General features: G+C 46.8%; 1 long non-coding RNA gene across 3 annotated transcripts; it reads right to left on the reverse strand.

Annotated features, from left to right (window-relative positions):
- Positions 1–5,526: 5,526 nt before the first annotated feature.
- Positions 5,527–11,677, reverse strand: LOC308593968. 3 transcript variants are annotated; one of them, XR_014011161.1, is made up of 5 exons: positions 11,523–11,677; positions 10,873–10,984; positions 7,095–7,216; positions 6,172–6,236; positions 5,527–5,667 (listed from the first exon to the last, which is right to left on the reverse strand). It is a non-coding gene; the product is annotated as an uncharacterized lncRNA (long non-coding RNA). The 3 variants fall into 3 exon arrangements; XR_014011162.1 differs by lacking the exon at positions 11,523–11,677 and adding an exon at positions 11,349–11,491; XR_014011163.1 differs by lacking the exon at positions 11,523–11,677 and having other exon boundaries at positions 10,873–11,107.
- Positions 11,678–13,808: the final 2,131 nt, after the last annotated feature.

Genomic DNA, 13,808 nt, shown 5'->3' on the forward strand with positions numbered 1-13,808 from the left:
TTAAATCGGAGTCTTATACGTTGGGGCATCTTATAGACAGAAAAATACAGTATTTGCACATTACAGTCGTACCTTGATTTGCGGCCTGGATCCGTTCCAGAGCCCCAGCCGCTAGCCGGAAAGGATGCAGGGCAAAGCGCTGTGTTTGCGCACGCGCGAAGCGTGCTTTAGCGCTTCTGCACATGCGCGAGCAGCAAACCCAGAAGTAACTCATTCCAGTACTTCTGGGTTTGCTGTGGACGTTTGCCGGAATCGACGCTAGACAAGGCGGATGTTCGCGGAGGTATTACTGTACTGTATAAGCAGTGCTGAAGGAAACTTATCTGTGGAAGCTGAGACTTCAGTTGCCAACTAGAAGCCCAGCTCCTCAGGCTAAAGTGTGGCTGCACATGGAAAAGTCAAGTAAGTGATGCTGGAGGTGCCGTTTAAGACTCGGTAAAAGGATGGCTGTCCCTGAATCAACTCCTGAGCTCTGCTTTTGTGGAGTCTGCTGTCTGAGCTATGGACAGGGTTCTCCACTCAAGCCATGCCTTGCCTCTGTTCTGCTGAAGCAATCACTCAAAACAGAACAGGGACAATACCCTCCACAGCACCTGAGGGCAGGCCGGCCACTCCAGCAAGCAACACCCTGCTGCTTCTCTACACTGGGCACCTTATTCTGCCTAATACTCAGAGATGTACCTAGGCATCCTTGGCAGGAGCTGTATTAGCACCCCACCCATCCCTTGTGCTCTTGACAGGGAGATGTTCACTGGTCCCGGCTTCTCCACTGGGGAGAGCCTCCTGTGCAGCTAGACAGAAGTGGGTGTTAGAATTCCTGCTCCATGATTGCAGTCATGGGATTGTTGTTTTGACTCCACAGAGTGGGAAGTGACGGAGACAGGATGTTTGTGTTACTGTGTTCCGTGAGGTGGGACTATTGTCCTTTGTTCTTTCTCTCTGCTGTCTGATGCTAGAGAGAGAGAGAGCCATGTTTCAGTGCTCTCTGTGTGTTTATATGTAAATAAAGTAGATTAGCCAAAATGCTGAGTTCTGTTACACAAACTGCGAAGACCCTGTGGATCCCTAAGTGTGCCGATGTCTGTTGGCATCGGTCGCTGTGATGTTTGGGCAGAAGAAAGCTTTTGAAAGTCCCAAACAATCGACCAGGAGGGAGGGAACATGCCAGTCGGGTATGTGTCTCTGCCAGGGTCCTACTCGAGAGTAGGACGAGCTCCTGACAGTGGGGTGGGGACAAAAGGAAGAAGTAGGAAATGGGAAAAGCGAAGAAGATGGGGAAATTGCTTCCCTGGGAATCCAGAACATGCTATTGACTTTTGTTTTGTCAGCCTGGCAGGTGACTAGCTTCTAGCTAGTGTGTTTCTGAAATGGAGTTCTTCGCATTAGGAATATATTTCCCATTAGGCGCTCCACGGGCAGATCTATCATTCATTTATCAGTGATAGGGCCTCTGAGTGCAGTGTCTTGGAAACATTTTGTTTGAAATACGTATCTTTTTCCCCTTCCCCTCTCAGCCAGGCTGTTTAATTTAGCGAACAAAGCTGTCACAGAGAAAGGGAGAGAATGAGGGAGAGAGGAATCTGCCGTCTCCCCAAGACACCCCAGGCAACGGCTCCGTGTGCAGCTAAACAAATAAATAAATAAAATATGCCCATGGTGTGCAGCTGCAAAGAATTACACAAGAAGCCTGTTATCAGGGTATCATTTTTTTTAGTGCCCACACAACAAAGTGAGGTACCTCAGACCTGACACACCTGGGGGTGGGGTGGGGTGACAAATGATAGTATAACACCCCCCCCGGAAATTATACAAAAGTATTTGAAGCCCCTTTGTTTTCTGAGATGATGCTTCCCCTGAGGGATAACACTGCCTTTGAATTACTGTGCGCCTTCGGTCTGCTTGCCTGGAATATTGAAAAGGGTATGTTTGCACCATCCAAGAGAGTTGCTCGAGCTTATCTGGTTAGCAGCTTGTGCTGTCTCCACCTAATACCGTGATCTGTATCACTTAGTGCTGAAATTAATTGATCATCTACTTATGTATTAAAAGGCATTCCGATCCCACTGTCCTATCAGAATAGGTGTTGGAAGCAGCTAACCATTCAACAAACAAATTGTTAACAGCCACAAACACTTCAGCACCATATACTGTACCTACAGACAATCTGATTTGCTGAAAGGCAATCAAGAGACTGAGTGTGTTCCACACCTAGGTTGCAACCACCAAAAGGGCCTTTTTTTGTGGGACTAAGTATGGAATTAGCCATATGTATGGGAGGAAGCAGTTCTTAAGGTATCCTGGTTCCAGCCTCTTTAATAATAATAATAATAATAATAATAATAATAATAATAATAATAATAATAATAATTCCAGTTGCAGATAGGTAGCCGTGTTGGTCTGCCATAGTCAAAACAAAAAAATTCTTCAGAAGTGTGCATGCACACAAAAGCTCATACCAAGAACTAACTTAGTTGGTCTTTAAGGTGCTACTGGAAGGATTTTTTTTGTAATAATAATAATAATAATAATAATAATAATAATAATAATAATAATTCTTATTTATTTATACCCCTCCCATCTGGCTGAGTTTCCCCAGCCACTCTGGGCGGCTCCCAATTGAGTGTTAAAAACAATACAGCATTAAATATTAAAAACGTCCTTAAACAGGGCTGCCTTCTTTTAAAAATAGGATAGCTGCTTATTTCCTTGACATCTGATGGGAGCGCATTGCACAGGGCGGGCGCCACTACCGAGAAGGCCCTCTGCCTGGTTCCCTGTAACCTTACTTCTCGCAATGAGGGAACCACCAGAAGGCCCTCGGCGTTGGATCTCAGTGTCCGGGCTGAACGATGGGGGTGGAGATGCTTCTTCAGGTATACAGGCTGAGGCCATTTAGGGCTTTAAAGGTCAGCACCAGTACTTTGAATTGTGTTCGGAAACATACTGGGAGCCAATGCAGATCTCTCAGGACTGGTGTTATGTGGTCCTGGCAGCCACTCCCAGTCACCAGTCTAGCTGCCGCATTCTGGATTAATTGCAGTTTCCTGGTCACCTTCAAAGGTAGCACCACATAGAGCGCATTGCAGTAGTCCAAGTGGGAGATAACTAGAGCATGCACCACTCTGGCGAGACAGTCCACGGGCAGGTAGGGTCTCAGTCTGTGTACCAGATGGAGCTGGTAGACAGCTGCCCTGGACACAGAATTAACCTGCGCCTCCATGGACAGCTCTGAGTCCAAAATGACTCCCAGGCTGCACACCTGGTCCTTCAGGGGCACAGTTACCCCATTCAGGACCAGGGAGTCCCACTCGCCTGTCCCCTGTCCCCCTAAAACAGTACTTCTGTCTTGTCAGGATTCAACCTCAATCTGTTAGCCGCCATTCATCCTCCAACCGCCCCCAGGCACTCACACAGGACATTCACTGGTTCTGATTTAAAAGAGAGATAGAGCTGGCTTTAGGCACAGAGAAAGGCTGTTTCATTTTCCCAGGCTGATGTATGTTCCCGTGCCCTGATTGTCTTTGCTGTGATTGTGGGCTATATTTTAGGGGCTCTCCAGATTCCCATTTAATTGCACCTTTATAATGATTCGGGCTCACAATGCTGTCAGGGCAGTCATGCACAATCCTGATTTCAATACTGCCAGTTCCCGCAAAAGTTCTGGGGCAGTCACACGGCTTCATTTTTAAATCAGTGCATATCCTGTAACTTCCTGCTGAAACATTCTAACTTTTTTTATTGCCGTATACATTCTGATTTACATTTGTCTCATTTTTATTGCACTACAGGCCAGCAATGATGCGGCCGCCTTGGGCAAGAATCACAGAACAGCCAATAAAAGCAGGATAAATCCACCACTAATATACTCTTCCTGGCTCAAGAGCATTTTGCACAATGCACCTGCAATAAATCACTAGCTTGGAGAGGCCCTTACTGCTTTATTGTGTTTTAATAGTTACTGCAAACTATCCTAGAGCTTGGTCACGTGATTCTGCGGCAGGCTCTCAAAGGGCAGGTCCCTTGAGTGACCGGTTGTGTTCCTACACGTGAGCACACTCTCTTGTTCTGTAACACAGCATTCCCTCCAGGTGGTTCATATCTAGGTGTCTAGATAGTTGAGTAACTTTTTTGGTTTTCTCCCTGCAACAGGAATGGAAGGTTCAGGCATAGCCGAAGAGGCAGCACTACAACCTCAAACAGTAAACGTTTTAACTTAAGGATCCTAATTCATCACTGATAGCCAGCCCAGGCTTGTTATTCTGGCCACTGAACGGCCATCTATTTTGTGTCCTGCTGTCATTTATACTACTCAAGTTGATGCTGTGTAGTAGTTCATCAGACGCTTGAAAATATTAATTGCTGCGTCCTCTGGCAAGGACTGCAGTTCAGCTACATGTTCTGCCTGATTATGAAGGAACTGCAGTACTGTTTTACGTTTTTCCTGCTACATACTTTGGCTTGTTGTGTTTCAGAAGTGAGTTGATTAAACAAGTAAAAAAACATTTTTTCTACATACGCCATTGGCTTATCACCTTTGGTTCCCATTGCTAAGTACTCTTACTATTATGCTTAGGGTCTGCATATTTGGGAAACTGCTGAGGATCTACACCAGGAGTGGCCAACTCCCGAGGGACTGCAATGTGCTTTCAGAATTAAAATCCGGCAGTGATCTACCACCCTTTTTAGGGGTTCAGGTCAAAGTTGTTGAGCTTTCATTTAGGGAGGGGAAATGCCTCGTTTTGTGCCCATTTTGTTGGGGTTCCACTTTGGGGGGAACTTTTAAGGGAGAAGGGCTGTGGAAGCATTTGGCTTCCACCAAAACAGCGCTGTGGAAGCATTTTGCATCACAGCAAAAGCTCTGTCTTCTGTTACAGAGATCAGGAGAAAATCCAGGCAGGGGAGACGGGGCAAGGCCGGGTGCTCTTAAGCAAAAGCAAAAGGAAATGAGCCCGTGATTGACAGCAATCAACTGCAACCTTCCGGCCGATCCCAAATGACCTGTTGGACATCCCTGATCTACACTATCAGGGGGCTCACTGCCAAGAGTTCTGTAGATCTCTGCTGCTTCTTCACTGTTGCAACTACTTGCTTACTCGACCTCTGTAGGGTTCCAGCCTCATATAACTCTAGCATGTTTGAATCCAATTAGTGCACGAAGGGGTTAAAACCACAGACTAAGCTGTCCTGCCAGGCTTAGCGTATGTCATCACTTCCCACCTTGAGAGGAAGTGGGTCACCAAGGCGTTTCTATCTCTCACTATCCATGTGGATTTCAGTAGGTAAGGAGCTCTGTAAGAGAAGGAAAATGGAGTCTGAAACTAGAGTTTTTCTCTATACCAGTAGTTTAGAAACTTTTACATTTTATAGCTAAGCAACGTTTTCACTCTCTGTGCATCTTTCATGGCTGCTGACCTTTGAAGAGTTTTGTAAGTAGACCATTTTACGACTTAGACAAAGTGTGGTCTGTCTCTATGCTAGGGAAATGGGATAGCTTGGGGATATTTTGGGACTTAGACGAAGGGCACATTTTAAAGGTTTTACAAGCCTTTATTTCCATGCTTAGCTTTGCTGCATGTTTTGTGATGTTAAATCTGTGCTGGGGTTCTCTCACCAAAGAGTACACGCCCCAGACTTGTATCTTGGCTTCCAGGATTCCAGCACGACCACCTCTTGGCAGGGGCGCCGACTTATAAAAAATATTGGGGGGGCCCATACCGGGGTCCATACTGGCGGCAGGATGGCAGTGGTGCTTTTGCATGCAAGAACCAGCCTGCCCTCCCCAGGCTTCGCGCTGGGAGGCGGCCACCCCCTCCTACCAACGTCACCTTAGCTGAACCCAGAAAAAAGCCCCGCTCCGGCGGCGGGAACTCCCGTCCCCTCCATTCTCCCCTCACCCTGGTCCCTCGCTGGCGACGAATACGCCGTTCCTCGGCCCCGCGGCTCCATTCCTTTCTAAAGTCCCCCCGCTGGGGGTCTTCCTCTGACTGACCGACCTGCCCGCCCCTTCTCAGGAGCTCCCGGTCACTTTGGGAGGCGCGCGCCGAAGTCCCCTGCGCGGTTTTTGGCAAGGTGCCTAATAATTTTCTTAAATTATTGGGGGGGCTTAGCCCCCCAAACGAATTTTTGAGGGGGCTCGGGCCCCCTCAGGCCCCATGGAGTCGGCGCCTATGCCTCTTGGTCTGGACCAGTCAACATTGGTTGAGGAAAAGGCAGTGGAGAAGCTGGTGGTAGCAATGCTGAGAAGAGAATGAGAATTAAATGGTGATCATGCCAGTGAAGAGGTAGATTCAACAAGGGAGTGGGGACCAGGGGAGGGGACTTGCCTAAGGACCCTCCAAAATTTGCAGTCTGAGCTACAGAGTTAGAGTCACAGAGCTACAATTTACAGACTTCCCTGTGAAGAGCAATTGATAGTTAAACCACTTTGGGAATGACCGCTCCCCACATTAAATGGGGGGCGCCCTTTGCGTGGTCGCGCGCAGCCCCCTGGACCCTATGCGGCACCATTAGCACAGGCTCGGCTTCGCCTTCCCCAGGTGGGATGCCTGGAGGTCTCCACCTACCTCAGCCTGTTGCCCAATCCCGCCTGGGGAGGCGTTGCCAAGGTGATCAGGCCAGGTAGGGGGAGGGACCACCCTGCCCACACAATAGGGGGAGGCTCTTACCTGAGAATTGTCAGTTGGCTCCAGAGCAGAACAGAATAGGTGTCTCTGATCAACTCTCGGCACCCTTAACAAACTACAACTCCCAGAATTCAGTCGGGACTGTTTAGAGGGGTATCATAGCGCTCTGAATGTATGGGATGGATGTAATGTGTCTTTTATCATCCGGCAGACACGAAATAAATATATTCCTTACTGGAATATTTTCGGAGATTAAAAGAGTAATGACCCCACACCGCTAAGCAGTGCTGAAAATGTTCTCCTCTTTTAAACAGCAAATATGTTGATTGCCATGTTGAAAGACTGCTTAATGATGTCAATTTCCAACTCAGCTACATTAAATTTCCTTCTCCAGCAATCTGTCATGCCTTATGTCCTAGTTATGCTGCAGCTCTGTGTCTCAAGGGGAAAGGATAACCTTTGTGCCATCACCATCTTTACACAGCTGGAACTACCACTCTGTGCCCACCAGGATTCTCAAACAGATGTCCACACCAATGTCAACACTCCACGCGTTAGATCCAAACAAGCAGATGGGTTATTTAATTGCAATGCTGGAAAGCAAAATACAGTGTTTTATTGCAATAGCCAGATTCACTACACATTAAGTGCCCCCACACCCAATGGAAATGGCCCAGCTTGGTCTGGATAGTTGTAAGATGATCAGGGGTTTAGCTAAACATGGGGAGACAATCTTGGGTGTCCAAAAGACCTTGTATACCTGTCTTCTGAATTGCTCATTGCTCTTTGGCCCACCAGATTAGTATTGCCTGCTTCCTGTTCCTCTCTCTTTCCCTCTTTTGTTTGAACCATGTACCGGTAACTAATCACACGCACAAGGCTGGAGCTTGCTACCCCAGATTCTGTGTTTGAATATCCTTTTTGTATTTTGTACTGAAGTGGCTTTTGCCTGTGTTGTTTCTGCTGCCTGAGTGAGACCTGTGATTACTGTAAGTGGAGCATTCAAATTTTGTGAAGTTTGTGGTCTTTCAGAGAGAGGCAGAGGCAAGGGGAGCACATTGTAAGCACTTAATTCTGGGACATCTACAGATCTAACAACCTATATTTCCCCCGCATTGCAAATACTGCATAGGCCTGTGTTTTAAACTTTACTGGGGGCTGTTTTGGCTAAAGACGCGAGTCAAGGCCCACACAGTTTTTCTTTAGTTCAGGCAGTCAGCCATTTGTTTTTTTTCTTTGTAGTTCCCCACACATGTGGGACTTCAGGATTAATTGGTATTCACCGGTTATTTCCCAACAATTTAGTCCCCAGAATAGTTAGTGTAGGAGCCAGGAAGTACCTAGCTCAAACTTTGCCTGAGGCTGCTTACACACACCATACATTTGAAGGACTTCCCCATAGAATCATAGGGACTGTATTTGGTTAAGGATTTTGGAAACTGTGGCTTGGGCAGGGCGCATGTGCTTTCAGTGTATGCTGTGTACACAGCCTTAGCTATCCCAGCACCAGCCGCCAGCCACACAGCAATCTCTTCCTACATGCATGAAAATACAGTGGTACCTCGCAAGACGAATGCCTCAAAAGACAAAAAACTCGCTAGACGAAAGGTTTTTCCGTTTTCGATTTGCCTCGCAAGACGAATTTCCCTATGGGCTTGCTTCGCAAGACGAAAACATCTCGCGACTTTGTTTCCTTTGTCTAAAAACAAAGACATGTTTTGTTTATAAAGTTAATTTATTTTCCCTTCAATTTTTGAACTGCTCTTTACAGTATGTGTGACTTTAAAGAGCAGTTAATAAACTGTTGTTGTACCAAATTTGGCTTTGTTTGGACTTTTTTTGACCATAGGAACGCATTAATTGATTTTCAATGCATTCCTATGGGATTTCGTGATTCGCAAGACGAAAAATTCGCTAGACGACAAAACTTGCGGAACGAATTAATTTCGTCTTGCGGGGCACCACTGTACATATTTATACAACAGACACAGGGACATGGGTGGCGCTGTGGGTTAAACCACAGACTTGCCAATCAGAAGGTCGGCGGTTCGAATCCCCGCGACAGGGTGAGCTCCTGTTGCTCGGTCCCTGCTCTTGCCAACCTAGCAGTTCGAAAGCACGTCAAAGTGCAAGTAGATAAATAGGTACCGCTCCAGTGGGAAGTTAAACGGCGTTTCCGTGTGCTGCTCTGGTTTGCCAGAAGCGGCTTAGTCATGCTGGCCACATGACCTGGAAGCTGTACGCCGGCTCCCTCGGCCAATAAAGCGAGATGAGCGCCGCAACCCCAGAGTCGGTCATGACTGGACCTAATGGTCAGGGGTCCCTTTACCTTTACTTTACAACAGACACACTCTCTCACACACACCAAACATACAAAAAAATTCCTCTAAAGCAGGGTTTCCCAAACTTGGGTCTCCAGCAGTTTTTGGACTACAACTTCCACCATCTCTATCTAGCATCCCTATGTAGTCGAGGATGATGGGAATTGTAGTCCAAAAACAGTTGGAGACCCAAGTTTGGGAAACCTTGTCCTAAATAAAGAGGAGTCAGAGGGATGTTTTATCTCTGATCTTTGCACTAAGCATCACAGAACTAAGATCATAGAGCTGCAGAACTGGAAGGGACCTTGAGCATCATTTAGTCCAACCCCCTGCAATACAGGAATATGCAGGTGTCCCATAAGGGGGTCAAACCTGCAACCTTGGTGTTATCGGCACCATGCTCTAACCAAATGAGAAAGCCCATGCCTCCTTCTTAAGAGTAAAAGGCAGCATTTCTGCCCACCTCAACAGTGGGGTGAGCTGAAATAACATCTTTTTCTGTTGAGTTGGCAGAAGGCCTAACTCTGGTCTAAGAGTGCAGAGCAGAGAGGCCTTTGCTGCCTTTGCCTTTCGAAGAGGGCTTGTCTTTGGTTTTATGCTGCAGTGGTTAAATCAGAAACCAAAGATCCCTTTAACTGTCCTGTGCTTGGCATCATTTGGCAGGTGGGTGTGATTAACTTAAAATGGCCTTGCAGGCCCTGGGGAGGCTAATTAGGCTTATGGGCCACAGGTTCCCAAGCACTGGCAAACCATTTTTATTTTCAGCACAAATTCTTTAGATTAACGCTGAGACTCGAAACCTGCAAGAAACAACTCCTTTATGGTAAGATGGAAGTTAGCTGATGTTTCCTTTCATGTAAGAGAGTGGCTTGAGTATATCTCTTAACCTCCTTTATCTTTGAAAATACACAGAATTTCAGCAAATCGTTTCTTTCATTGTACTTAGCTCTGCAGGGATCATTAATAATGTACAGCAACGCTTCTCCTCTTTTGAATCTGTGACCTTATTACAATGCTGTGGAAGTTAAAAATTGGGAGAAAACAGTAATGACCTTCAACGAACTATCTTAAGAGAGAATCAAAATTGGCTGTTGGTATGTTCAGGCAGAGCATGCCCTCTTTATATACGATTACGTAGGCCTGTTCAGTGGGCTAACAGCAAAGGCAAAAGCTACATAATCTGCTTTACAAATAGTTTGAAGATGCCATTTTAGATTCAGCATCATTATTTTGTTGCTTATCAAGGCTGAAGAATTCTCACTATCTTATCTGCCTTTCCCCCTGTTTTGATGAAAATATTTGCAGACAAATATTTCCTGGATGCTTACACAGCCCCTGCATACAATTGCACCCCCCTCAATTATTTGCATGGTGGTTTGCAAACAATAGCAACCACCAAGGTATGATAGGCCTCTGCCCCAGGGGACTTACAAATCATAATGGAACAACACCCCATTAAATTCTCTCCCTCCACCCTCATCCTAGCCAACAGATTTGTCAGAAAATTTAATAGCAAATTATGTAAATAAAGGTAATTTATCTGCGTAATTATATTAGTTGCTATTCCCATTGTGGTAAAAATTCCTGCATAATCACTGATGGAAAAAAAGATAGCAAATAATTTGTCTTGGGTATGTTGCGGAACAGTTGCCTCAGATACCGCGTCCTGCGGTTTCATATGGAGCTAAATGGTGGTAGCTAAACTGAATTTAGCTGGCTATGTAAATTACCTAAGTCTTCTCCTATGTGTAAAATGCAATGCTAGGACTTGGCCTGGCTGTGAGATACGTGTTGGCTCAGAAGTGGTCAGACAACAAAAAAAGACCTTGTAGCATCAGATGATTCTTGTATCCCCAAAATACTGTTGTTACATTAAACTGCTTTAGCGATAGAACTGAATACTGTACTCATAAATATTAATATTTTACCTTTAAATAAATCCCTTAAGAAGGACTTGAACCTGGCTTCCGGCTTACAAAGAATTTAATGGATCAGTCGCCATCACGTAATCCTTCATGAGGTCAAATGCTTTTTTGGCACCTATCAGATAGGATTGACATTTGAGGGTTGAGTTATAAAGCTTGGATAATGGAGGCATATAATGGGAAAACTGACAGACCTTTAACTATAGCTGGGTGAATAGCACTGCGGTCTTACAGGGAGAGACAGAATATCCCACAACCCCCCCCCCAGGCCAAACTAGATAATATGGCAGCATATAAAGTAATAAATGGCAAATCACTGAAGCAAAAGTCCATTTTTTCCCTAAAATGGAGTGTAACAAATCCTCAGCCTGTGGTCGAAAGACTAAGATTTCCAAAATTTCTGGTGAAAATTGATTGCAGCAGAAGTATGTTTTTGATTGTTAGTACAATACACTTGGGTTGTCACAGGAAAGTATTACTTGGTTAGTCTGGAAGCTCTGGATGTCTCAGAAATGATAAGCTGCTTTCATGGGCCGTCTTTCTATTAGAGCCAAGGTAGCTTTTTTAAAAAGAAGAAAACACCTTCTCAGGTTGAGAAGGCAGAGGATATTGCCTGCTTCTGATTGGATTTTGTGAGTACTGTCAACCCTCACCGAATCCATCGTGATTTATGACTCTTTCAACCCCTGCACAGAGGAGGGCTTAAATCAGGAAGCGATTTGAGAGCCTGTGAGCTAAAGTGAAATAAATATTTGGGGTGGAGGAGACTGAACGAATCCAGATGATTCCAGAACAGGATGGGCAATATGCGTGTATGTACTTGTAAAAAAACAACAACCAAGCAACCCACTGTTGTGGTAATTTTGAGACTTGATTCTTGAAGGGATCTATGTTCCTCAAAGAACAGAGCAATATGTAGCCACACTGTCATGTGGTAACTTCCACCATTATATATTCATGTGACTTGAAAATCACTTGGGTGGTTGGTGCTGGTTACAAAGCAATTGCTGTGGTGCATGAGAGAGGGACTAGAAAGTTAAAAGAATGGCTATTACTGTTGGAGTATCACTGATAGTGCACTTTCTTTTTTTAAAGAAAGTACTCTTTTCTTCTGTGCCCGTTGAGAGCCAGTGTGGTGTGTGGCGTTACAGTGGCTATGACCAAATAAATAAGTTTTACTGGTTATTTAGGCAGATGATACTACTCTGTGATGCTTATGGGTCCAGCACTATTACCATTGATGTGGTTTCATGTGGCGATGGTAGCATTGCTGTGTGGTGGTTTGTTTTCTTCTTTTTCTGGATATGGTGCTTGGCTTCACTCTTTTTATTACTGATCTGTTAGCCACCTTAAATCTTCTCAGAAAATAAGGAGGGCAGTTTAAAAAAAATGACAAAATTTTTAAAAAAGGCCTTTTGGTATAATCAGTGTTCATTTTTAATAAAATTGCCTATGTTTTTGAGGATGGGTTATTAATTTATTGGCTTTGGAGTCGCCTATTATACTATACTACTACTACAATTTGACTTGAAATGTTCTTAATGATAACCAGCTATATTCTGTTCATGTCCTAAAATTGGAAGTACAGTGGTACCCCGCAAGACGAACGCCTCGCAAGACGGAAAACCCGCTAGACGAAAGGGTTTTCCGTTTTGGAGGCGCTTCGCAAAACGAATTTCCCTATGGGCTTGCCTCGCAAGACGACAGCCCATAGGGAAATCTCCGGGACAGCGGGGAAGCGCAGCGCGTCTTCCCCACTGTCCTCGGACCTCCTCCCGCCGCGCGGCATCGGAACGAAGCTCCGATGCCGGGCCGGGGGGGGGAAGCCTCCTCCCCCCCGCGCGGCATCGGAACGAAGCTCCGATGCCAGGCGGGGGGGGGGGAAAGCCTCCTCCCCCCCCGCGCGGCATCGGAACGAAGCTCCGATGCCGGGCGGGGGTGAACGCCTCCTCCCCCCCCCGCGCGGCATCGGAACGAAGCTCCGATGCCGGGCGGGGGGGGAAGCCTCCTCCCCCCCGCGCGGCATCGGAATTAAGCTCCGATGCCGGGCGGGGGGGAACGCCTCCTCCCGGCGCGCGGCATCGGAACGAAGCTCCGATGCCGGGCGGGGGGGGGAAAGCCTCCTCCCCCCGCGCGGCATCAGAACGAAGCTCCGATGCCGGGCGGGGGGGAACGCCTCCTCCCCCCCTGCGCGGCATCGGAACGAAGCTCCGATGCCGGGCGGGGGGGGAACGCCTCCTCCCGGCGCGCGGCATCGGAACGAAGCTCCGATGCCGGGCAGGGGGGACGCCTCCTCCCGGCGCGCGGCATCGGAACGAAGCTCCGATGCCGGGCAGGGGGGGACGCCCCCCCCGCCGCGCGGCATCGGATGGCTTTCCTGAAGACTTGGGGTTGGAGGAGGGTTTTCCTTCCCACCGCCAACATTCAGAATGCTGTTCTGAATGTTGGCGGCGGGGAGGAAAAACCCTCCTCCCACGCAAGCCCCGGGAACAGAGGGAAAGCGCTGCGCGCCTTCCCCTCTGTTCCCGTACCTGTCCTGAAGGCTTGCGGTGCGGAGAAAAGCCCTTCTCCGCACTGCCAGCCTGGCAAGCGGTTTCCCTAGGAACGCATTAATTGATTTTCAATGCATTCCTATGGGAAACCGTGCATCGCAAGACGAAAAAACCGCAAGACGAAGAGACTTGCGGAACGAATTAATTTCGTCTTGCGAGGCACCACTGTACTTCAACCACTTTGAGCACTGATGTTTTCAACCTGCAAGAAAGAGTGTTTTGTTTTGTTTCTAACTCTCAAGTGAACATCCATAATCTCCCCTTAAAATTAACAACTGGTTTATGAAAATCCCAGACCATCTTCGAGTTGCACAGAAATTACTACTGTAATCAGAAATTCTCTCTAGCATGAAATGTCAGAGGAGGAAGGGGATATTTCTCAGACAT

Source organism: Podarcis bocagei, assembly GCF_964188305.1.
Source record: "Podarcis bocagei genome assembly, chromosome: 8".
Taxonomy (NCBI): Eukaryota; Metazoa; Chordata; class Lepidosauria; order Squamata; family Lacertidae; genus Podarcis; species Podarcis bocagei.